Source organism: Lolium perenne, chromosome 4 (assembly GCF_019359855.2).
Source record: "Lolium perenne isolate Kyuss_39 chromosome 4, Kyuss_2.0, whole genome shotgun sequence".
NCBI classification, from domain to species: domain Eukaryota; kingdom Viridiplantae; phylum Streptophyta; class Magnoliopsida; order Poales; family Poaceae; genus Lolium; species Lolium perenne.
This window is the reverse complement of record NC_067247.2, coordinates 325,664,446-325,691,082: the sequence shown is the minus strand read 5'-3', so window position 1 is coordinate 325,691,082 and position 26,637 is coordinate 325,664,446. Positions and strand designations below refer to the sequence as shown.

Below are 26,637 nucleotides of genomic sequence, written 5' to 3'. Positions count from 1 at the left end.
TCCTCGCCTTGGCCGCGAATTACCGAGCCCTTGTGCTACCGCCGCCGCTATGGTTGCCAGTACGGGAGAGGGAGAGGCGCCAGTAACTGTCAGTCGGGTACTATTATCACCATTACTACGCCGCCGCAGGTCTCCGAGTGCACCGAACAGCAGTAGATGCATTATTTTGGGCTAGGCTTACAGATAAATCAGAGGCCTAGTTAACGACAAACTGGCCTGCTTTACCACAATGCGGCCTGGTCGATCTCCGGAGTAGACGCCCTTCAACGATGGGCCGCTTAGGATGCGCACAGTAACGGGTAAGAAAACCCATGCGTGCTTGGTGGGACGACCAGAAGATCCTGCGCGTCCATAGGATAGATCCGACGGCTCAGGACATCTAAGCGCTGTGAAGGCTCCTAGCTGGTTACGTTATACTGGTAACTAATTTCATGCGTTGTCAGCTGCCTCACCTTAGCGATTGCCTCTAAATCATCAATGTTCGATGATAGGCGGAGTTTCTCTTTTTTGAGCACCCCAGTCATATATCCCATCCACCCTCCAAGGAATCTTCGCATAAAACAAAGTTTATTATTTCATCTTAGGATGGTGGACAGACCCGCGACAGGCTTCTCTCATACATTCTTAACCATACTTGAGAACCTTTCTCTTTGTAACCATCCAAATTCAACTTTAAACTGGCGTCTACGCGGAGGAGTTGGACTTCCAGTGGTCAACAATAAAGGAGCGTGATCTGACAGATTTTCCAAACGAGGCAAAGCCCGTACCGAGACCGTGGGGAATTTCAGTTCCCATTCTGAGTCCATGAGTATGCCATGCAATTCTATTGAACTCGAAACGAAAAGGAAAAAAGGCTAAGCATGGAAGACGCACTATTTCACCTACGTATGGAGGACTGGATTATTGTAATTTCTTTTACTTTTAGAGCTCTTTGTATCTTTACTAGGTGGTTCAAGAATCTATTTGTAATTTATTTACTTCTAAACCTATTTATACTACTGTTGATGATTATCAATAGATTGGTAGATTTTTTTTCATAAAACAAGAAGGACATGATTATTGTAAGGCGTGATCCAAAGTGACAACGTGCATTTATCATGGTGATATAAAATGTTTTGAGCCACTACGTGTAATTCATCTATCTGCTTGTCGTTGCCGGTAGAGAGTTTTGCCTTCTAATATATCAACAGAAAGGTCAATGAACACTGCTCACTACGGGAAAGACGAACGTTGCCGTTCGAAAATTCGTACAGCAAAGGGTCCTATATACACGACAAAAGCTTTAACGTGCAACGTCGCACGGCAACGATCGTACGATAACGTTTCCGACGGCAACGACGTCGTTGCCGTGCGCGTCGCAAAGGTTGCACGGCAACGTCTTTGCCGTGCGCCGAAAGCTTTGCCGTGCAGCCAGACGCTGTCGTGCGTGGGCGCCTTTGCCGTGCGCGCAGTCTTTGCCGTGCGGCTGGCCAGTGCCGCGCAGCTAACGCTGTCGTGCGATGTGGTCTTTGCCGAGAAGGGTGGCTCATGTGATAATGGATGCAGGTATATATATAATTTAAGGCTACCATGTGCCAAAGGGTCCCAAGCTTGGTTTTTCATGTGTATATGTCCCAAACAAACCTAAAACAATGAAAACGTACATTGCTGGAACCCCGCGCGGAGACATCTAAGGGGTTGGACCCGCCGGGGCACACATACCGCTGTTCGGGAGGGGGGAGGGAGGGGGAGAATGACCGCCGGAGCACCGGAACCCCACCAAATCTTGCATGTGGACCTATGATATGTGTGAAAGTGTGGTGGAAGATGTAATGGTGCAAAAATAGCTTCCCTAAACCCTTAACCCTAAACTGGGGAGGCATCGAGTAATGTACATGCAGCTACTGACACAGCAGCTCCAAACCCTAAATCCTAAACCCTAAACCTAACCCTAAACCCTAACCCTAACCCTAACCCTAAATCATAACCCTAACCCTAAACCCTAACCCTAACCCTAAATCCTAACCCTAACCCTAACCCTAAACCTAACCCTAACCAGTAGATCAAGGCAGCTCATGTGATAATGGCTAGTTGCGGGTATGCCGGAGGCTACCATGTGCCAAAGGGTCTCATGCTTGGTTTTCCATGTGTATATATCCTAAACAAAACTAAAACAATGAAAAAGTACATTGGTGGAACCTCACACGGGGATATCTAGGGGGTAGACCCGTCGGGGCACACATACCGCTGTTTTTGGGGGAGGAGGGGGAGAATGACCACCGGAGCACCGAAATCCCACCAAATCTTGCATGTGGACCTATGATATATGTGAAAGTGTGGTGAAAGGTGTAATGGTGCAAAAATAGCTCTCCTAAACCCTAACCCTAAACCCTAAACTGGGGAGGCTTCTTGTAAGCAACTTCAGCTACTGACATAGGAGCTGCAAAACCCTAAATCATAAACCCTAACCCTAACCCTAAACCCTAACCATAACCATAACCCTAAATAAAAACCCTAACCATAAATACTAGCCTTAACCCTAACCCTAAACCCTAAATCTAACCCTAACCAGTAGATCAAGGCATCTCATGTGATAATGCCTAGCTGCGGGTATGCCGGAGGCTACCATGTGCCAAAGGGTCTCAAGCTTGGTTTTCCATGTGTATATGTACTAAAAAAACTAAAACAATAAAAAATTACATCGGTGGAACCTCGCGCGGAGAAATCTAGGAGGGTAGACCCGCCGGGACACACACATATGTAACACTGTTTTTGGGGGGAGGAGGGGGAGAACGACCGCCGGAGCACTGGAATCCCACCAAATCTTGCATGTGGACCTATGATATGTGTGAAAGTGTGGTGGAATGTGTAATGGTGCAAAAATGGCTCCCCGGTGTGACCTTCCTTACATTTGGGCGATAACACTTAGCAGATTTTTCGAAGCGCGGATTGCTCCAAAACCCTGATATATGTGGGGTGATGAAGATGAAGAGTACTTTTGTATTGCACGTTGTCTTAAGTAACACTAATAAATAGTCATCAAAAAGTAAAACTACTTAAAAAAATAAATATAAGTATTAGATGAAATAAAATAAAAATAAAAACAAAGAAAATATCATATGGCGCATGACAAAGACAAAACGCACGACAAAGGCTATGTTACCGTGCATCCAAGATGCGCGCACGACAAAGGGTGTGGCACGACAATGCCCAAAGCCTTTGCCGTGCAGTGAGTCTTTGTTGTGCAGCATGTTGGGTCATTGCCGTGAAGGTTTCTTTGCCGTGCGCTGTCTTCAGACTTTGCCGTGCAAGGCTTCTTTGCCGTGCGCTCTGTTCAGATGTTGCCGTGCGCATTTTGTTTCCCTTGCGTTCTGGTTGGTGCGCACGGCAAAGAAATCTTTGCCGTGCATGGGCTCACGGCAATGAATTGCTGCACGGCTGCCCCTATTTTTCCCGTAGTGGCTACTATCTTTTTGTTATGCTAATTGTGATATATACAAGAAAATGGCAAAGCAAATGAGAGAAAAAGAGCTATGTATAAGAGAGTGGCCAACCGGCGTTTTTGGAGAAATTAGAAAAAGACATTTCAAAGTTTTAAAAAAATCGAAACAAAATTCTTGATGTACATAATAATAGTAAAGCCTACTAGTGTGCAAAAAATCAGTCCTAAATTCGTTGTATTTTGGTATCAGGAAACATAACAAATCTTGATTTCATCATTGGTGAATAGTAATGAACAATGCACTATAATCTAGATTTTGTTATTTTGTGAGATTTTGTCATTTTTATTGAGGGTAAAATTCAACGTATTTTAATGTGAAATTTACAGATTGATAGATTCCAACATTCTCTACGTCTATGTATTTTTGTTCAAATTTTTCTGGAACTATAAAATCAAGCTTCTCGCCTCCGATTTCATTTCACAAATGAAACCCGAAAAAAACTAGACATACATGTTGAACTTACTAGATCGTCTAGTGTAGATCAGTGTACTGTGAGCATTTACCTTCTCCCTTGGAGGTGGAGTTTGCCGACCTGGACATGTGGTGGCAGAGCTTCCCGTCGGGACTGCGCAAATCCTAATCGGTGGGTCTGTAGGTGGGGCGTGTGGCAGCTCCAGACAAGCTCGTGATGAGTGCCACCACCCCCACCACTCTATATAGCGCAGGCGACAGGGGCCCACCAACTAGTGAGCGGTTGGTCGCCCCCGATCAGGACATAGTCAAAGGTTACGTTCAGCCGTTAGGCTCGTACGTGGTGGAGATCAACCTAACATTCTTCCCTTGATCTCAGCTTTACTTTTAACTTTATACTTTTATTTTATTCGTTTCATTTTGGATTAGTCCATAGGGCATGTTTCATCATCACAGCTCTATTGACGATAGAATCAGATAGCCACAATACACTTCTCTGTTTTGAAACAAATTCTTTTACTTTTGGGCCTCTTATGATCCAGGATAGGTAAGACTTTCCGTTAAACCCATGCCGGCTACGTGTTCCTTGAACACGCTGGGTGGTAAGCCTTTTGTTAGCGGATCCGCAAGCATATATTTTATCCTTATATGCTTGAGACTTATAGTTTGATCCCGAACCTTGTGTTTCATAATATAATACTTAACCTCAATCGGTTTGCGTAGCATTACTCGACTTGTTGTTGTGAGCATAAAATACTGCAGGCTCATTGTCGCAGTACATCTTTAGTGACTTGTCAATACAATCTACCACTTTCAAGTCGGGTATAAATTTCTTTAACCATAATGCCTGCCACATGGCTTCATAACATGCTATAAATTCTGCGTACATCATGGATGATGCAACTATTGTCTGTTTGGAGCTTCTCCACGAAATAGCTCCCCCTGCGAGAGTGAATACATATTCAGGTGTGGATTTTCTATCATCTTTATCTTCCGCAAAATCTGCATCTGAATACCCTCTTATTTCTAGGGAATAGATCTTCTGTATATTAGCATGTAGTTCTTTGTGCCTTTCACATAACACAATGCCTTCTTTACCATTTTCCAGTGTCCGAAACCTGGATTTTCTTGATATCTACGAAGTACTCCGGAGATAAAAAAGCTAAGTCAGGACGAGTGCACACTTGTGCATACTGTAGGCTTACAATGGCCGAAGCATATGGAACCGCTTTCATTTGATCGAGCTCGTATGGATTTTGGGGACTTTGATGTTTCCCAAAACTGTCGCCCTTGACTATAGGGGCAGATGTGGCATTGCTCTTATGCATATTATACTTAGTTAGAATCATTTCTAAATAAGCCTTTTGCGATAGTCCTAATACTCCATTTTTCCTATCTCGGTGAATTTCTATGCCCAAAACATATGATGCTTCACCAAGATCTTTCATATCAAAATTTGAGGACAAGAACTTCTTTGTTTCTTGCAGTATACTAACATCACTGCTCGCAAGCAGAATATCATTCACATACAAGATTAGGAAAATATATCTCCCACTTTTAAACTTTGCATAAACGTAGTTATCCTCAATATTTTCTTTAAATCCAAAACTCTTAATTGTTTCATTAAACTTTAGATACCACTTTCTGGAGGCTTGCTTTAATCCATAAATGGATTTATCTAGGCGGCATCCCATTTCCTCCTTGCCCTGCATGATAAAACCCTTGGGTTGTTTCATGTAGATATTTTCTTCTAAATCCCCGTTTAGAAATGTCGTCTTTACATCCATTTGATGCAACTCTAAATCAAAATCTACAACTTGTGCGATTATGATTCTGAAGGAATCCTTACATGAGACTGGAGAAAATGTCTCATTGTAGTCTATCATTTCTATTTGTGTAAATCCGTTTGCCACAAGTCGTGCTTTATACTTTTCGACATTCCCATTGGAGTCATATTTTATTTTGTAGACCCATTTGGAGCCCACTGTTTTGGCTCCTTTAGAAATATTCTCTAAGTCCCAAACATTGTTGGCACTCATCGATCTCATTTCATCTTCCATGGCCTCCACCCACTTTGATGAATCTGGGCTTCTCATGGCTTCTTCATATGAAGTGGGATCACCTTCCATATGAACTGTTTATGTGTTGTAAACTTTGTAATCAGTCGAAATGGCTGATTTTCTAGCTCTTGTAGACCTTCTAGGGGCCTCATTCTCTGGAGCATTCTGTTCCTCAACTTGTGGCTCAGCTTCTGGAGGTGGCTGTTGTTGCTCCCTGTCATGCTCAACAAATGGTTCATTCGGCTCCTGACGGATAGGTAAAGAATTTTCACTCATTGTTGTCATGGGTGGAGTCACAACATGCGCTTGCACCACAATCGCAGGGATTATCAGTGCAGGTGCACATGGTAGCGCAAAAAATGGCTCCTGAGTCATTGGATTAGGTGCATGCACCCTCTTATACTCAAGATAAATTTTCCGAGCTACCATGCTCCCCCTCATCATTTTGTCCTCTAAGAAGACAACATGTGTCATTTCCACAAAATTTGTGTATTTATCAGGACAATAGAAACGATAACCTTTTGACTTTTTAGGATAGCCAATAAAATGGCAGCTGACTGTTTTGGTATCTAACTTTGCGATATTTGGATTAAATACTTTGGCCTCAGCAGGGCTCCCCAACACTTTCAGGTGGTTTAGAGAAGGCACTCTCCCTGTCCATAGCTCATATGGTGTTTTGGGAACATATTTTGCTTGGTACTCTGTTTAGAATGTGAATCGCGGCTTTTAACGCCTCGATTCACAATCCTAATGGTAGGGTGGAATAGCTCATCATATTGTGCACATATCCATAAGGGTACGATTGCGCCTTTCAGCTACCCCATTCTGCTGAGGTTTGCCCGACATAGAATACTGGGCGACTATTCCAGTCTCTTGTAAGAACCTTGCAAAAGGTCCAGGTACTTGGCCATATGGAGTATGTCAACCGTAGTACTCCCCTCCACGATCAGATATGACTATCTTTATTCTTTTATCATGCTGATTTTCAACTTCAGCTTTGAATATTTTAAATTTATCCAATGCTTCTGTTCTTTTTTTTAATTGGATAAATATAACCATATCGGGAGTAATCATCCGTGAATGTTATGAACGAATCATAGCCATTCACACTTTTCACAGGAAATGGTCCACATATATTGGTGTGAATTATTTCTAGTGTTGCGGTGCATCGATTTGCACCCTTTTAATTTGCTTTACACATTTTCATTTAATACATTCGATGCACTGTTCTATGTATGAGAATTCTAATGGAGGAAGAATATCATTTTTAACAAGTCTTTCTATTCTTCCCCTCGAAATATGGCCTAAGCGACAGTGCCATATTTTTGATGATTCATCAGTTCCTTTTCTTTTCTTTTGTTCTTTATTTTGCACAAGGATAATAAATAAAGCTCATCATGGAGTAAAACAATGCCCACACAAGCATTATTACACCATATGGCACATTTGGCTTGTCCTTCATGTCCATGTGTTCTTTTCTGTCACCAATTGCTTCAACAGCTGGGTAGCATATATCTTTGAAGAAACAGTGAACTGGCTCTTTATTCTTTCAATATACTCCCCTACGGAAGCACACTCTGCAATTGACCCCACAATAGCGTTTTCAATTGTATTATTTTTAAATGGCACTTAGCCACTTTTTATTCTGCCATGCAAAATCATCATCCTTGTCATTTCTGACCGGATCTTTTGGTCTGACCGGCTGTGGGAACCCGGTCCACCTCAGCACAAACGGTGACCCAACATACCACTGCATGGTGTAGTACGCAAGTCATTGACATAACACAAGTGAAACACCGTTCCACTCATATTACATCCCTCAGAGTGGTACAACAGAAATATATGCGAGTCCAAGGCATGTCTATAGAAGGATACACAAACTGTTTACAGAAGATCAACATAGCCTCCTACTTTACAATAAGGTAAAACTTCAAATAAAGCTCCAAAAGAACGACTATCGTAGTCTAACTTATTTCTAACTCTAACTCTAGAGATACTTGGCTTGCTATAGAACTCTAACTACTTAGGTGCTAGTATTAGGGAAATGACTCCCTTCTATTACTAGTCTAGGGTTCCACTCTAGCTGATGTAGAAGCTGACTCTATTGACTTCATTGATTGGATTCTTAATCTTGTTGCAGTTGACTCCTTTGTCTTCGAGTTCCACGGTAGTTTCTCCTTCGATGCCTCCAACTGAGCAGGGGATTCAAAGAGGGATGAGTACGAGCGTACTCAACAAGTTCATTATAGGAAATATGTGTATCATGCACTCGCTACAACCACAGACCAAAAAGTCATAGACGCGAATGCAAGTTTTCGTAAACATTTCTTCAAAAGGTTTATTTTATTCTGAAAAATATGCCCGTCAGTCTTGACAGGTTGACCAGAACTTCATGGAGTTACTTTCCTGCCGCGTTCGTAGTTCCCTTCCCGGAACAGGGAGTGACAAGCCACAATTCAATACACTCTGCAGAGGTGCGTTACTTTTCCCATAAGAGAACTTATCATTGTTGCCTGATACGTCCAATTTGCATCACTATTTTATATCATAATTTGCTGTTATTCATTGATATATTTCATGTTTGGACATAATACTTATGTTATTTCATCTATTTTGCATATTTCATGATTATTGGAGGATCGAGCACCGGAGCCAGGATTCTGCTGGAAAAAGCACCGTCAGAATGCAATATTTCGGAAGATCAACAGTCGAAGGAAATTATACCAAAAATCCTATTTTTCCAGATGACGAAGGAAGCCAGAAGGGGAAGCTGAGGGGACCCAAGGTGGGCCCACCCCATGGGCCGGCGCGGCCCAGGGCCTGGCCACGCCGCCCAGTGAGGAGGGGGGCCCACAGCCCCTCTCGCCTCCTTTTCTTCGCGTACGCCTTCATCCCGAAAACCTAAGCCCCAGAAAAAGAGTCGCGGAGCGTCACAGCCGCCTCTGCGAGGCGGAGAACACCAAAGAGAAAAGAGCTCTCCGGCAGGCTGAGTTTCGCCGGGGAAATTCCCTCCCGGAGGGGGAAATCGACGCCATCGTCACCGTCATCGAGCTGGACATCATCTCCATCACCATCATCATCATCATCTTCATCATCATCACCGCCGTCTCCACTGCTGCACATCGTCACCGCTGTAGCAATTTGGGTTTGATCTTGATTGTTTGATAGGGGAAACTCTCCCGGTGTTGATTTCTACTTGTTATTGATGCTATTGAGTGAAACCGTTGAACCAAGGTTTATGTTCTGATTGTTATTCATCATCATATCACCTCTGATCATGTTCCATATGATGTCTCGTGAGTAGTTCGTTTAGTTCTTGAGGACATGGGTGAAGTCTAAATGTTAGTAGTGAAGTATGGTTGAGTAATATTCAATGTTATGATATTTAAGTTGTGGTGTTATTCTTCTAGTGGTGTCGTGTGAACGTCGACTACACGACACTTCACCTTTATGGGCCTAGGGGAATGCATCTTGTACTCGTTTGCCAATTGCGGGGTTGCCGGAGTGACAGAAACCTGAGCCCCCGTTGGTATATCGATGCAGGAGGGATAGCAGGATCTCAGAGTTTAAGGCTGTGGTTAGATTTATCTTAATTAATTTCTTGTAGTTGCGGATGCTTGCAAGGGGTATAATCACAAGTATGTATTAGTCCTAGGAAGGGCGGTACATTAGCGTAGGTTCACCCACACAACACTTATCAAAACAATGAAGATTAATTAGCCGTATGTAGCGAAAGCACTAGACTAAAATCCCGTGTGTCCTCAGGAACGTTTGGTCATTATAAGTAAACAAACCGGCTTGTCCTTTGTGCTAAAAAGGATTGGGCCACTCGCTGCAATTGTTACTCTCACACTTTACTTACTCGTACTTTATTCATCTGTTACATCAAAACCCGCTGAATACTTGTCTGTGAGCATTTACAGTGAATCCTTCATCGAAACTGCTTGTCAACACCTTCTGCTCCTCGTTGGGATCGACATTCTTACTTATCGAAGATACTACGATACACCCCCTATACTTGTGGGTCATCAAGACTATTTTCTGGCGCCGTTGCCGGGGAGTGAAGCGCTATTGGTAAGTGGAATTGGTAAGGGAAATTTCTACTGTTTGTGCTGATTTTATTTCTCGCTTTCGCCATAATTCATTATGGAGAGATCTTCTCTTGAGTGTTTATTTGGGAAATCTACTACTACTGCAAAGGTAGTGGATGAGGCGCCAGGTGAGGAAGAGATACCATACAAAATACCTATGAAAATTATTGAACGTGTAGTGGATAACCGTTATACAGGGGATGGAACTGTCCACCCTGGAGATCATTTACTGTTCTTACATGAATTATGCGGTTTATTCAAGTGTGCAGGTATTGCTATGGATGAAGTGAGGAAGAAACTATTCTCTATATCGCTATCTGGTAAAGCGGCGCATTGGTATAAATTACTGGATAATGGGGATTCTCTTGAATGGAATGATATTGTGCCCCGGTTTTATTCTAAGTTCTATCCTCCAAGTGAAATTCATAAGGATCGGAACCGCATATATAATTTTTGGCCTCATGATGGAGAGAGTATTGCCCAAGCGTGGGGGAGATTGAAGTCTTTAATGCTCAAATGCCCCATTCATGAGCTTCCTGGTAATGTTATTATTGATAATTTCTATGCAAGACTTCCTTTTGAAGACAAGACCTTGCTGGATACTTCTTGTTCTGGATCATTCACGCGCAACAAAGAAGAGTTTAAAAGGGACCTTCTTAATCGGATCCAGGAAAATACTGAAGGATGGGAGAACGACAAAGATAGAGAATCAGGTATAAATTATGATTACAAATGCATTGAAGCTTTTATGGATACTGATAAATTTCGTAATATAAGTGCTACTTATGGTCTTGATTCTCAAGTTGCTGCAAATCTTTATAAAGCTTTTGCCTCTCATTATGAATTGCCTAAGAAGAATTTTGATAAGTTTCATGAACCGTATAAAGATAAAATTGATTCATCTATAAATAAATGTGTTGTAGTTGAAACTGTGGATCATGTTATTCCTGAAGCTTATATTGAAAAAACTCCTTTCCCTGCTAAAATGAAGGAGTACTCTGTTATAAATAGTGCGGTTCATAAAAGTGAAAAGAAACCTATAGAACCTGAAGAACAAATAAAAGTTGAACCTCTTTGTTGCAATAGTTAAAGATCTTGTGACTGAAAATGTGGAGGATGGTCATATTATTTTCTGTGAAGATGCTTCTAATATTGTTTCACATCCTAATAAACCCAAGCAAGCTAGTGTTCCTATGCTATCTGTTAGAATTGGTGATCATTGTTATTATGGTTTATGTGATATGGGTGCAAGCGTTAGTGCTATTCCTTATGAGCTTTACACGGAGATTATGCACGAAATTGGTTCTTGTGAACTTGAGGATATTGATGTGGTTATTCAGCTGGCTAATAGAGAAACTATCTCTACAATTGGTATTGTTCGAGATGTGGAAGTTCTATGCGGTAAGATTAAATATCCTGCTGACTTTTTGGTACTTGGTTCTGCTGCTAGTAAATATTGTCCTATCATTTTTGGTAGACCTTTTCTAAATACTTGTGGAGCTATTATAGATTGCAAGAAAGAGAAAATTTTGACTAAATTTGCTGGTGAATCTTATGAGTTTAACTTCTCTAAATTTACCAAAACTCCTTATAAAGCTGATTTGCCTAATAATGATTTTAGAGTTGAACAGTGTGCATCTATTGCTCTTGCTCCTAATAATCCTTTGCAGCAACATTTGGAGAATAGTGAGAGTGAAGTTTTTAGGGAAGAAAGAAATGAGCTTGATGAAATTTTTCTCCGTCAACCTATTCTTAAGCATGATTTACCGGTAGAAGATCTGGGTACAACACCGCCACCGAAGGAAGATCCTGTCTTTGATTTAAAACCATTACCTGATAATCTTAAATATGCTCATATTGATGATAAGAAAATATATCCTGTTATTATTAGTTCTAAGCTTACAGAGTTTGAAGAAGAAAGGTTATTGGAAATATTGAAGAAACACCGAGATGCTATTGGCTACACTCTTGATGACTTGAAGGGGATTTCTCCCTCTATTTGCCAACACGCCATTAATATGGAAGATGATGCAAAGCCTGTTGTTGAACCTCAGCGTCGTTTAATTCCTAAGATGAAGGATGTGGTAAGAAATGAGGTATTAAGACTTCTTGAAGCTGGTATTATATATCCTATTGCTGATAGTAGATGGGTCGATCTGTGCATTGTGTTCCTAAAAAAGGAGGAATGACTGTTGTGCCTAATGATAATGATGAGCTCATACCTCAAAGAGTAGTTGTAGGTTATAGAATGTGCATTGATTTTCGTAAAGTTAATAAAGTTACTAAGAAAGATCATTATCCTTTGCCTTTTATTGATCAAATGTTAGAAAGGTTATCGAAAATACTCATTTTTGCTTTCTTGATGGTTATTCTGGGTTTTCACAAATTGCTGTTAAAACTAAGGATCAAGAGAAAACCACTTTCACTTGTCCCTATGGAACCTATGCTTATAGACGTATGCCTTTTGGTTTATGTAATGCTCCTGCTACTTTTCAAAGATGCATGTCTGCTATTTTTCATGGCTTTTGCGAGAGTATTGTAGAGGTATTCATGGATGATTTTTCTGTCTATGGGAATTCTTTTGATAATTGTTTGCGGAACCTTGATAAAGTTTTGCAGAGATGTGAAGAAACTAACCTTGTTCTTAATTGGGAGAAATGCCACTCTATGGTTAATGAAGGAATTGTATTGAGACATAAAATTTCCGATAGAGGTATTGAAGTTGATAGAGCTAAAGTTGAAGCAATTGAGAAGATGCCCTATCCTAGGGATGTTAAAGGTATTCGTAGTGTTCTTGGTCATGCTGGGTTTTATAGGATGTTTATTAAAGACTTCTCTAAGATTTCAAAGCCTCTTACTAATCTTCTTCAAAAAGATGTACCTTTTGTTTTTGATGATGATTGTAAGGAAGCTTTTGAAACTCTAAAGAAAGCCTTAACAACTGCTCCTATAGTTGAACCTCCTGATTGGAACTTACCATTTGAAATTATGTGTGATGCTAGTGATTTTGCTGTAGGCGCTGTTCTTGGACAGCGAGTAAATAAAAAATTGAATGTTATTCATTATGCTAGTAAAACTCTTGATGCTGCTCAAAAAAATTATGCTACTACTGAAAAAGAATTGTTAGCTGTAGTCTTTGCTTGTGATAAGTTTAGATCTTATATTGTTGATTCAAAAGTTACTATTCATACTGATCATGCTGCAATCAGATACCTTATGCAAAAGAAAGATGCTAAACCAAGGCTTATTAGATGGATGCTTCTGTTGCAAGAATTTGATTTACATATTGTAGATAGGAAAGGTGCTGATAATCCTGTTGCTGATAATTTGTCTAGATTGGAAAATATTGCTTATGATCCTGTTCCTGTCAATGATAGTTTTCCAAATGAACAATTGGCTGTAATAAAAGTGAGCTCGCGAGACAGTCCTTGGTATGCTGATTATGCTAACTTTATTGTTTCCAAGTACTTGCCTCCGACCTTTTCAGCTCAGCAAAGGAGGAAATTCTTTTATGACTTGAGGCATTATTTCTGGGATGACCCACACTTATATAAAGAAGGAGTGGATGGTATTCTGCGAAGATGTGTTCCCGAATATGAACAGCAGGAGATATTGAGTAAATGTCATGGGAGTGCTTATGGAGGACATCACGCCGGAGATAGAACCGCGCAAAAGGTTCTACAATCAGGTTTTTATTGGCCAACTCTCTTCAAAGATGCAAGGAAGTTTATTTTATCTTGTGATGAATGCCAAAGGGTTGGTAATATCTCCAGACGCAATGAAATGCCTATGAATTATACTCTTGTTATTGAACTGTTCGACTGTTGGGGATTTGACTTCATGGGACCTTTTCCCTCTTCAGAAGGTAACACTCATATACTTGTTGTTGTTGATTATGTTACTAAATGGGTGGAAGCCATACCTACAAAAAGTGCTGATGGTGAGACCTCTTTAAGAATGCTTTTAGATATTATTTTTCCTCGATTTGGAGTTCCTAGATATATTATGACTGATGGAGGTTCTCATTTTATTCATGGTGGTTTTAGAAAAACTCTTGCTAAATATGACATTAATCATAGAATTGCTTCCGCTTACCATCCTCAAACTAGTGGGCAAGTAGAACTATCAAATAGAGAAATTAAATCTATCTTGCAAAAGACTGTTAATAAAACTAGAAAGAATTGGGCTAGTAAATTGAAGGAAGCACTATGGGCTTATAGAACTGCTTATAAAAATCCCATGGGAATGTCACCTTATAAAATGGTTTATGGAAAAGCTTGTCATTTACCTTTAGAACTAGAGCACAAAGCTTATTGGGCTGTTAGAGAATTAAATAAAGATCCTAAACTAGCTGGTAATAAGAGGTTGCTGCAATTGAGTTCCCTAGATGAATGGAGAAGTGAAGCTTACGAAAATGCTAAACTCTTTAAAGAGAAAGTTAAAAAATGGCATGATAGAAGGATTATCAAAAGAGAATTTAATATTGGGGATAAAGTCCTATTGTATCGGTCTCGTCTCAGATTCTTTGCAGGGAAATTACTCTCGAAATGGGAAGGACCATACGTTGTTGAGGAGGTGTATCGTTCAGGAGCAATAAAAATTAGCTCTCTCCAAAGCAATGTCACACAAGTGGTGAATGGACAAAGACTCAAGCATTATATCTCAGGTGATTCTTATAATGTTGATGTTGATATTATTCGAGTGGAAACACCGGAGGCTTTCATCAAAGGACAAATTGACAGTCCGCCAGAACTCGACTTTGAATAGGTAACAGTACTGGTAATGAGAAGTTCGCAATTTACTTTCCGAACAATATTTTTGCTGTTTTTGGAAAATATGAAAAATTACGAGATCGAAACGGAGTGGAGGAGACGCACGAGGGGGTGCCCCCATAGGCCGGCGCGGGCCCCAGCCAGGCCGCGCCGCCCTATGAGCTGGCCGCCTCGTCGCCTCTTTCCGACTCTGGTTCGACCTGGTACTTTCCTTATGACATAAAAATTTATTCTATATAATCCCCCGGACACCTGGAGGTTCGTATATCGTTTTCTCGACGTGTTTTGTTTCGAGCTGTTTCTGCCAGGATCTGTTTTCAATCTAGAAGCACCATGGTCTCCAACAACAAAGGCAAGGGGCTTTCGGATGAAGATATTCAAGATCCTGAGTGGAAAGAGGTGGACGAGAGCGTCAAGGAAGAAGATGAAGAAGAAGTGGAGGAAGACTCGCGTGCGCACCCGCGTGCTACCATCGCAAGCATCAGGGTGGTGGAGAACCCTTTCAGTGCAAAGAGGAACGCAAGAATTCGCACCGGAGGAAAGGTTCCACGTCACTACCTAGCTCCAAAGACATCTCCTCCAGGCACCTACAACCCCTTCCGCAATCTAATTTACAATAATCAAATTGAAAGGACTCCCAAGGCAGCATTGCCTAGCAATTGGGATATAGATCGTTCTAACACTGCAGGAGGGACGAAGCCTGAAGCTGAAGGGTGGGGAAATAACTCCAAGAATTGGGACTAGCCGTCGGACATACTTCTTAATCGCGTCGAGCACAATTCGGAGATGATCCGCAACCTCATGTACAAGATTGATGAGCTTCAGGAGCTTGTGGAGAAGCTTGTTAGGAATTCATCACCACCGTCGCCAAAGGAGTAATTCATCATCGGTATTGGCATCCCCTTGGTTTGTTCCAAGCTTGGGGGAGTGCCGCGGTATCACTTCATCACTACCTTTTTACTTTTTACTATCAAGTAGTGTCATATCATGAGTAGGGAAGTTATCATATAAGATGGGTTGCAGTGTGGAAGTATCTCTCCTTTAGTTTGTTTATGTATCCCTTGGTGTGAGTTATCGTTATGAAATATTAATGAGAAGTCTTATCATTTACATATTGCACACCTTATTTTAGTTTGCAATTTCTATTATATGATTGATCTTGATTTTAGTATTGGTACCACTTTGGGAGCATTGAGTAAGTCTATTTGGTTTTGGCAAACTTAGCATTGGTCAATAGCAACAACACCTTGAGGTTTAAGTAGAAAAGAGAAATATATATAGCTGTTTCATTGTCTTCCTTTCTTGTTAGCTCATAGCTTATTATTCTGAAGTTAAAATTGTTTGTGCTTACAAGAAAGATGCATGATTGTTTCTATCACATGTATATTCGTTTGTTTCCCTCAACTTTTGTGCTTGCTAATTAACCTTGCTAGCCAAAGACCTGTACTGAGAGGGAATGCTTCTCGTGCATCCAAACCTCAACCCAAACCTATGCCATTTGTGTCCACCATATCTACCTACTACATGGTATTTCTCCGCCATTCCAAAGTAAATTGCTTGAGTGCTACCTTTAAAATTTATATCTTTACCTCTGCAATATATAGCTCATGGGACAAATAGCTTAAAAACTATCGTGGTGAAGAATATGTACTTATGTGTCTTATTTCTTAGTAAGTTGCTTGTTGAGCGGTAACCATGTTTTCTGGGGACGCCATTGATGCTGTCCAGGACTGGCGCGTGGTTGACGAGGGAGGAAATCCCTGTTGTGTAGCTTTCTGGTCCCCGGCAACGGCGCCAGAAAATAGCTTGATGTCTACGCCCCCTCCTTTTCCTGTAGACAGTGTTGGGCCTCCAAGAGCAGAGGTTTGTAGAACAATGACAAGTTTTCCCTTAAGTGGATCACCCAAGGTTTATCGAACTCAGGGAGGAAGAGGTCAAAGATATCCCTCTCATGCAACCCTGCAACCACAAAGCAAGAAGTCTCTTGTGTCCCCAACACACCTAATAGGTGCACTAGTTCGGCGAAGAGATAGTGAAATACAGGTGGTATGAATAAGTATGAGCAGTAGCAACGGAGTAAAACAGTAAACAAGCAGCGATAGCAGTATTTAGGAACAAGGCCTAGGGATCATACTTTCACTAGTGGACACTCTCAACATTGATCGCATAATAAATAACTCTTTCTCATATGTGCTACATACACTCTTTTGTTGGATGATGAACACATTGCGTAGGATTACACGAACCCTCAATGCCGGAGTTAACAAGCTCCACAATAATGTTCATATTTAAATAACCTTAGAGCATAATAGATCATTGCAAAATAAACCAAGAACTAACATAGTGCACACACTGTCCACATTACACTATGAAGGAGGAATAGATCACATCAATACTATCATAATGATAATTAACTCCACAATCTACAAGAGATCATGATCATAGCCTACGACAAGAACCACATGGTGCACACACTAGTCACCTTTACACCATGCAGGAGGAATAGACTACTTTAATAACATCACATGAGTAGCACACAACTAGTAGCGATACAAAGCTCATCATATGGATCTCAATCATGTAAAGCAGCTCATGAGATCATTGTATTGAAGTACATAGGAGAGAGATTAACCACATAGCTACCGGTACAGCCCCGAGCCTCGATGGAGAACTACTCCCTCCTCATGGGAGCAGCAGCGGTGATGAAGATGGCGGTGGAGATGGCAGCGGTGTCGATGGAGAAGCCTTCCGGGGGCACTTCCCCGTTCCGGCGGCGTGCCGGAACAGAGACTCCTGTCCCCCAGATCTTGGCCTCGCGATGATGGCGGCTCTGGAAGGTTTCTGTGGGTTTCGTCGAACGCGATAGGGTTTTCGCGACGGAGGCTTTAAGTAGGCGGAAGGGCAGCCTCGGAGGGGGCCTGGGGGGCCCACACTATATGGCGGCGCGGCCCCCCCTCTGGCCGCGCCAGGGTGTGGTGTGGGGCCCCCAGGGCTTCCCTCTGGCGGCTCTCGGGTGTTCTGGATGCTTCCGGGCAAAATAGGAACCTGGGCATTGATTTCGTCCAATTCCGAGAATATTTCTTTACTAGGATTTCTGAAACCAAAAACAGCAGAAAACAGGAACTGGCACTTCGGCATCTTGTTAATAGGTTAGTTCCAGAAAATGCACGAATATGACATAAAGTGTGCATAAAACATGTAGATAACATCAATAATGTGGCATGGAACATAAGAAATTATCGATACGTTGGAGATGTATCAGCATCCCCAAGCTTAGTTACGCTCGTCGTCCCAGCAGGTAAAACGATAACAAAGATAATTTCTGGAGTGACATGCCATCATAAACTTGATCATATTGTAAACATATGTAATGAATGCAGCGATCAAAACAATGGTAATGACATGAGTAAACAACTGAATCATAAAGCAATGACTTTTCATGAATAGCACTTTCAAGACAAGCATCAATAAGTCTTGCATAAGAGTTAACTCATAAAGCAATAAATCAAAGTAAAGGTATTGAAGCAACACAAAGGAAGATTAAGTTTCAGCGGTTGCTTTCAACTTGTAACAAGTATATCTCATGGATAGTTGTCAACATAGAGTAATATAACAAATGCAATATGCAAGTATGTAGGAATCAATGCACAGTTCACACAAGTGTTTGCTTCTTGAGGTGGAGAGAAATAGGTGAACTGACTCAACAATGAAAGTAAAAGAATTGTCCTCATAGAGGAAAAGCATCGATTGCTATATTTGTGCTAGAGCTTTGATTTTGAAAACATGAAACAATTTTGTCAACGGTAGTAATAAAACATATGTATCATGTAAATTATATCTTACAAGTTGCAAGCCTCATGCATAGTATACTAATAGTGCCCGCACCTTGTCCTAATTAGCTTGGACTACCGGATCATCACAATGCACATGTTTTAACCAAGTGTCACAAAGGGGTACCTCTATGCCGCCTGTATAAAGGTCTAAGGAGAAAGCTCGCATTGGATTTCTCGCTATTGATTATTCTCAACTTAGACATCCATACCGGGACAACATAGACAACAGATAATGGACTCCTCTTTTATGCATAAGCATGTAACAACAATTAATAATTTTCTCATATGAGATTGAGGATATTTGTCCAAAACTGAAACTTCCACCATGGATCATGGCTTTAGTTAGCGGCCCAATGTTCTTCTCTAACAATATGCATGCTTAACCATAAGGTGGTAGATCTCTCTTACTTCAGACAAGACGAACATGCATAGCAACTCACATGATATTCAACAAAGAATAGTTGATGGCGTCCCCAGAAACATGGTTATCGCACAACAAGCAACTTAATAAGAGATAAAGTGCATAAGTACATATTCAATACCACAAAAGTTTTTAGGCTATTTGTCCCATGAGCTATATATTGTAAAGGTGAAGAATGGAATTTTAAAGGTAGCACTCAAGCAATTTACTTTGGAATGGCGGAGAAATACCATGTAGTAGGTAGGTGTGGTGGACACAAATGGCATAGTGGTTGGCTCAAGTATTTTGGATGCATGAGAAGTATTCCCTCTCGATACAAGGTTTAGGCTAGCAAAGTTATTTGAAACAAACACAAGGATGAACCGGTGCAGCAAAACTCACATAAAAGACATATTGAAAACATTATAAGACTCTACACCGTCTTCCTTGTTGTTCAAACTCAATACTAGAAATTATCTAGACCTTAGAGAGACCAAATATGCAAACCAAATTTAAGCATGCTCTATGTATTTATTCATTAATGGGTGCAAAGTATATGATGCAAGAGCTTAAACATGAGCACAACAATTGCCAAGTATCACATTACCCAAGACATTTATAGCAATTACTACATGTATCATTTTCCAATTCCAACCATATAACAATTTAACGAAGAAGAAACTTCGCCATGAATACTATGAGTAAAGCCTAAGGACATACTTGTCCATATGCTACAGCGGAGCGTGTCTCTCTCCCACACAAGCATGATGTAATCCAATTTATTCAAACAAAACAAAAACTAAAACAAACCGACGCTCCAAGCAAAGCACATAAGATGTGATGGAATAAAAATATAGTTTCAGGGGAGGAACCTGATAATGTTGTCGATGAAGAAGGGGATGCCTTGGGCATCCCCAAGCTTAGACGCTTGAGTCTTCTTAATATATGCAGGGGTGAACCACCGGGGCATCCCCAAGCTTAGAGCTTTCACTCTCCTTGATCATAATATATCATCCTTCTCTCTTGACCCTTGAAAACTTCCTCCACACCAAACTCGAAACAAACTCATTAGAGGGTTAGTGCATAATCAAAAACTCACATGTTCAGAGGTGACACCATCATTCTTAACACTTCTGGACATTGCCCAAAGCTACTGGAAGTCAATGGAACAAAGAAATCCATCCCACATAGCAAAAGAAACAATGCGAAATAAAAGGTAGAATCTGTCAAAACAGAACAGTCCGTAAAGACGAATTTTAAAAGGGCACCAGACTTGCTCAAATGAAAATGCTCAAATTGAATGAAAGTTGCGTACATATCTGAGGATCACGCACGTAAATTGGCATAATTTTCTGAGTTACCTACAGAGAATTTTGCCCAGATTCGTGACAGCAAAGAAATCTGAAACTGCGCAGTAATCCAAATCTAGTATGAACTTTACTATCAAAGACTTTACTTGGCACAACAAAACACAAAACTAAGATAAGGAGAGGTTGCTACAGTAGTAAACAACTTCCAAGACACAAATATAAAACAAAGTACTGTAGCAAAATAACACATGGGTTATCTCCCAAGAAGTTCTTTCTTTATAGCCATTAAGATGGGCTCAACAGTTTTAATGATGCACTCATAAGAAATAGTAGTTGAAGCGAAAGAGAGCATCCAGAGGCAAATTCAAAACACATTTAAGTCTAACATGCTTCCTATGCATAGGAATCTTGTAAATAAACAAGTTCATGAAGAGAAAAGTAACAAGCATAGGAAGATAAAACAAGTATAGCTTCAAAAATTTCAGCACATAGAGAGGTATTTTAGTAACATGAAAATTTCTACAACCATATTTTCCTCTCTCATAATAACTTTCAGTAGCATCATGAGCAAACTCAACAATATAACTATCACATAAAGCATTCTTATCATGAGTCTCATGCATAAAATTATTACTCTCCACATAAGCATAATCAATTTTATTAGATGTAGTGGGAGCAAATTCAACAAAGTAGCTATCATTATTATTCTCATCAAGTGTTGGAGGCATAGTATAATCACAACAAAATTTACTCTCCATAGTAGGTGGCAACAAAAGACCACTATCATTATAATCATCATATATGGGAGGCAAAGTATCATCAAAGAAAATTTTCTCCTCAATGCTTGGGGGACTAAAAAGATCATGAAAACCAGCTTCCCCAAGCTTAGAACTTTCTATATCATTATCAACAATAGTGTTCAAAGTGTTCATACTAATATGTTCCATGGGTTTTTTAATTTTCGCATCAAACCATCCATGTCTTAAATCAGGAAATAGAATAAGAAGCTCATTGTTGTCCATTATGCCAAACTAGTGTAAACAAGAAACAAAAAGATGCAATTGCAGGATCTAAAGGAAATAGCTTCGAGTACTTACAACGGCGCCGGAAAATAGCTTAGTAGCCGAGATCCGGAGTATGAGTACCTTTTACCTTTCCTCCCTGGCAACGGCGCCAGAAAATACTTGATGCTGTCCAGGACTGGCGCGTGGTTGACGAGGGAGGAAATCCCTGTTGTGTAGTTTTCTGGTCCCCGGCAACGGCGCCAGAAAATAGCTTGATGTCTACGCCCCCTCCTTTTCCTGTAGACAGTGTTGGGCCTCCAAGAGCAGAGGTTTATAGAACAGCAGCAAGTTTTCCCTTAAGTGGATCACCCAAGGTTTATCGAACTCAGGGAGGAAGAGGTCAAAGATATCCCTCTCATGCAACCCTGCAACCACAAAGCAAGAAGTCTCTTGTGTCCCCAACACACCTAATAGGTGCACTAGTTCGGCGAAGAGATAGTGAAATACAGGTGGTATGAATAAGTATGAGCAGTAGCAACGGAGTAAAACAGTAAACAAGCAGCGATAGCAGTATTTAGGAACAAGGCCTAGGGATCATACTTTCACTAGTGGACACTCTCAACATTGATCGCATAATAAATAACTCTTTCTCATATGTGCTACATACACTCTTTTGTTGGATGATGAACACATTGCGTAGGATTACACGAACCCTCAATGCCAGAGTTAACAAGCTCCACAATAATGTTCATATTTAAATAACCTTAGAGCATAATAGATCATTGCAAAATAAACCAAGAACTAACATAGTGCACACACTGTCCACATTACACTATGAAGGAGGAATAGATCACATCAATACTATCATAATGATAATTAACTACACAATCTACAAGAGATCATGATCATAGCCTACGACAAGAACCACATGGTGCACACACTAGTCACCTTTACACCATGCAGGAGGAATAGACTACTTTAATAACATCACATGAGTAGCACACAACTAGTAGCGATACAAAGCTCATCATATGGATCTCAATCATGTAAAGCAGCTCATGAGATCATTGTATTGAAGTACATAGGAGAGAGATTAACCACATAGCTACCGGTACAGCCCCGAGCCTCGATGGAGAACTACTCCCTCCTCATGGGAGCAGCAGCGGTGATGAAGATGGCGGTGGAGATGGCAGCGGTGTCGATGGAGAAGCCTTCCGGGGGCACTTCCCCGTTCCGGCGGCGTGCCGGAACAGAGACTCCTGTCCCCCAGATCTTGGCCTCGCGATGGCGGCGGCTCTGGAAGGTTTCTGTGGGTTTCGTCGAACGCGATAGGGTTTTCGCGACGGAGGCTTTAAGTAGGCGGAAGGGCAGCCTCGGAGGGGGCCTGGGGGGCCCACACTATAGGGCGGCGCGGCCCCCCCTCTGGCCGCGCCAGGGTGTGGTGTGGGGCCCCCAGGGCTTCCCTCTGGCGGCTCTCGGGTGTTCTGGATGCTTCCGGGCAAAATAGGAACCTGGGCGTTGATTTCGTCCAATTACGAGAATATTTCTTTACTAGGATTTCTGAAACCAAAAACAGCAGAAAACAGGAACTGGCACTTCGGCATCTTGTTAATAGGTTAGTTCCAGAAAATGCACGAATATGACATAAAGTGTGCATAAAACATGTAGATAACATCAATAATGTGGCATGGAACATAAGAAATTATCGATACGTCGGAGACGTATCAGCCATCAACTCTTTTACCTTTGTTGAATATCATGTGAGTTGCTATGCATGTTCGTCTTGTCTGGGGTAAGGGCGGTTTTCACAATCAAATGGTTTGAGTATGCATACTGTTAGAGAAGAACATTGGGCCGCTAACTAAAGCCATGATTCATGGTGGAAGTTTCAGTATTTGTTGTTGAATGCTTATGCATTAAAGAGGAGTCCATTATCTGTTGTCTATGTTGTCCCGGTATGGATGTCTAAGTTGAGAATAATCAAAAGCGAGAAATCCAATGCGAGCTTTCTCCTTAGACCTTTGTACAGGCGGCATAGAGGTACCCCTTTGTGACACTTGGTTGAAACATATGCTATGCAATGATAATCTGTGTTAATCCAAGCTAATTAGGACAAGGTGCGAGCACTATTAGTACACTATGCATGAGGTTTGCAACTTATAAGATGTCTTATACATAATACATATGCTTTATTACTACCGTTGACAAAATTGTTTCTTGTTTGCAAAATGAAAAGCTCTAGCACAAAAATAGTAATCCATGCTTCCCTCTGCGAAGGGCCTATCTTTTACTTTATGTTGAGTCAGTAAACCTATTTCCCTCCATCTCAAGCAAGCATTTGAGTTGTTGTGATCAAACCATTATATTGTGATTTACTTCATCATGTCTTTTACTCTTCCTTGTTTAGTACAAGTTTTGTCTGAATGAATATAGCTTTGAAAGTTATCAATGTTTACTATGATTGAGTATGCAAGTTTACCATAAGCTCTCCATAGATAAGTATAATCTGTTAACTATTCTCTGACCAAGAACAAAGTTTGCCATCACCAACTATGACTTCTTATGCACCTTTATTTGTGATTACCTTATACTTGTTTCAAGTTGAGTTATATGAGGAAGTTGTTCACTAGAATGTCTTGTGCGAATGAATATGATGCTTCTTGTCTGTATTTTATTTATCGACTCTTCACTCCATAAACATGTGGTCCTGTTTACCGAGTTCAGTTTCGTTTGGGGACAAGCGAAGTCTAAGCCTGGGGGAGTTGATACGTCCAATTTGCATCACTATTTTATATCATAATTTGCTGTTATTCATTGATATATTTCATGTTTGGACATAATACTTATGTTATTTCATCTATTTTGCATGTTTCATGATTATTGGAGGATCGAGCACCGGAGCCAGGATTCTGCTGGAAAAAGCACCGACAGAATGCAATATTTCGGAAGATCAACAGTCGAAGGAAATTATACCAAAAATCCTATTTTTCCAGATGACGAAGGAAGCCAGAAGGGGAAGCTGAGGGGACCCGAGGTGGGCCCACCCCATGGGCCGGCGCGGCCCTGGCCCTGGCCGCGCCGCCCAGTGAGGAGGGGGCCCACAGCCCCTCTCGCCTCCTTTTCTTCGCGTACGCCTTCGTCCCGAAAACCTAAGCCCCAGAAAAAGAGTCACGGAGCGTCACAGCCGCCTCTGCGAGGCGGAGAACACCAGAGAGAAAAGAGCTCTCCGGCAGGCTGAGTTCCGCCAGGGAAATTCCCTCCCGGAGGGGGAAATCGACGCCATCGTCACCGTCATCGAGCTGGACATCATCTCCATCACCATCATCATCATCTTCATCATCATCACCGCCGTCTCCACTGCTGCACATCGTCACCGCTGTAGCAATTTGGGTTTGATCTTGATTGTTTGATAGGGGAAACTCTCCCGGTGTTGATTTCTACTTGTTATTGATGCTATTGAGTGAAACCGTTGAACCAAGGTTTATGTTCAGATTGTTATTCATCATCATATCACCTCTGATCATGTTCCATATGATGTCTCGTGAGTAGTTCGTTTAGTTCTTGAGGACATGGGTGAAGTCTAAATGTTAGTAATGAAGTATGGTTGAGTAATATTCAATGTTATGATATTTAAGTTGTGGTGTTATTCTTCTAGTGGTGTCGTGTGAACGTCGACTACACGACACTTCACCTTTATGGGCCTAGGGGAATGCATCTTGTACTCGTTTGCCAATTGCGGGGTTGCCGAGTGACAAACACTGAGCCCCGTTGGTATATCGATGCAGGAGGGATAGCAGGATCTCAGAGTTTAAGGTTGTGGTTAGATTTATCTTAATTACTTTCTTGTAGTTGCGGATGCTTGCAAGGGGTATAATCACAAGTATGTATTAGTCCTAGGAAGGGCGGTACATTAGCGTAGGTTCACCCACACAACACTTATGAAAACAATGAAGATTAATTAGCCGTATGTAGCGAAAGCACTAGACTAAAATCCCGTGTGTCCTCAGGAACGTTTGGTCATTATAAGTAAACAAACCGGCTTGTCCTTTGTGCTAAAAAGGATTGGGCCACTCGCTGCAATTGTTACTCTCGCACTTTACTTACTCGTACTTTATTCATCTGTTACATCAAAACCCGCTGAATACTTGTCTGTGAGCATTTACAGTGAATCCTTCATCGAAACTGCTTGTCAACACCTTCTGCTCCTCGTTGGGATCGACATTCTTACTTATCGAAGATACTACGATACACCCCCTATACTTGTGGGTCATCATTGCCAACCGAGTAGCATGCTCGTCCACACTTCCTTGGTGTGAGGCCAGGTATAAGAACCAAGCCAATCAATGCCTTCTCCGCGATCCCGCATACCCACCCTTTTGTAAGTCTGTCATGTCCTTTATCTATAGGTAGACTGACCCAGGCATTTGTTCTCACCTTTACCATTAAGTTAGACTGTTCCAAACAATTCACATGCACTGTCATGTACACTATAGATATACTAACCCGGACAAGCCTTACAATCCATCATAGATCTTTAATAAGTCTTCCCTCTCCTAGATCTATTGGTAGACTATTACGGACCATCGTCCTCACCTTTACCAAATAGTTAGACTCATACAGGCAACCCTTATCACTGATCCGTTGATATGCGAGATGAAAAAGATACAGCTGACTTCCCTAAAGCCATTATAGATCTCATGGTTAACGCGATATATACGGCGCTAGAATCACTAGACGACATTGGTGATTAGTCCTAGATGAGTAGAACCCTTGCAATGGAACCTCCACCATCAACACATACCATGGTTCCATTGCCCACCACGTAGTCATATTCATAATTGTAAAATAATATTTTGCTTTTCAATGCAGGAGTGATAAGTATATTACTTTGCATATAGTTTGATAAAAATAATCAAATGACATGAGAAAGCGATGAACTTGCCTTTCTTGACTGCAAGATTATGCAGACAAAAGTTCGTGATAACTCCAAATTCTGAAATACCATCATTGTCTGGTAAGGACAATGTTTAAACAACTGGCAAAGATGCTATAATTCATAGTATGAGATGCAATCGCCCCAAGTGTAACCTAACCCCGATGATTTACGATTGGTGAATTGTAAAGATTTCTTTAGGGTGTGTTTCACTTTTAGAATGGTTCTCCATCAAGGTTCTTATTAGGGTTTGGTGATATGAATAGCATAAACAAGTGATATAATGCATCATAACAAACATATACAAAAGAATAGTGGTTACCTAATAAATAAAGAGTAGT

At 41.2% G+C, this 26,637-nt stretch overlaps 1 pseudogene; it reads left to right on the top strand.

Annotated features, from left to right (window-relative positions):
• Nucleotides 1–1,198: 1,198 nt before the first annotated feature.
• The window catches only part of LOC139830232 (uncharacterized), a 43,989-nt pseudogene continuing 18,550 nt past the window's right edge, over nt 1,199–26,637 (top strand).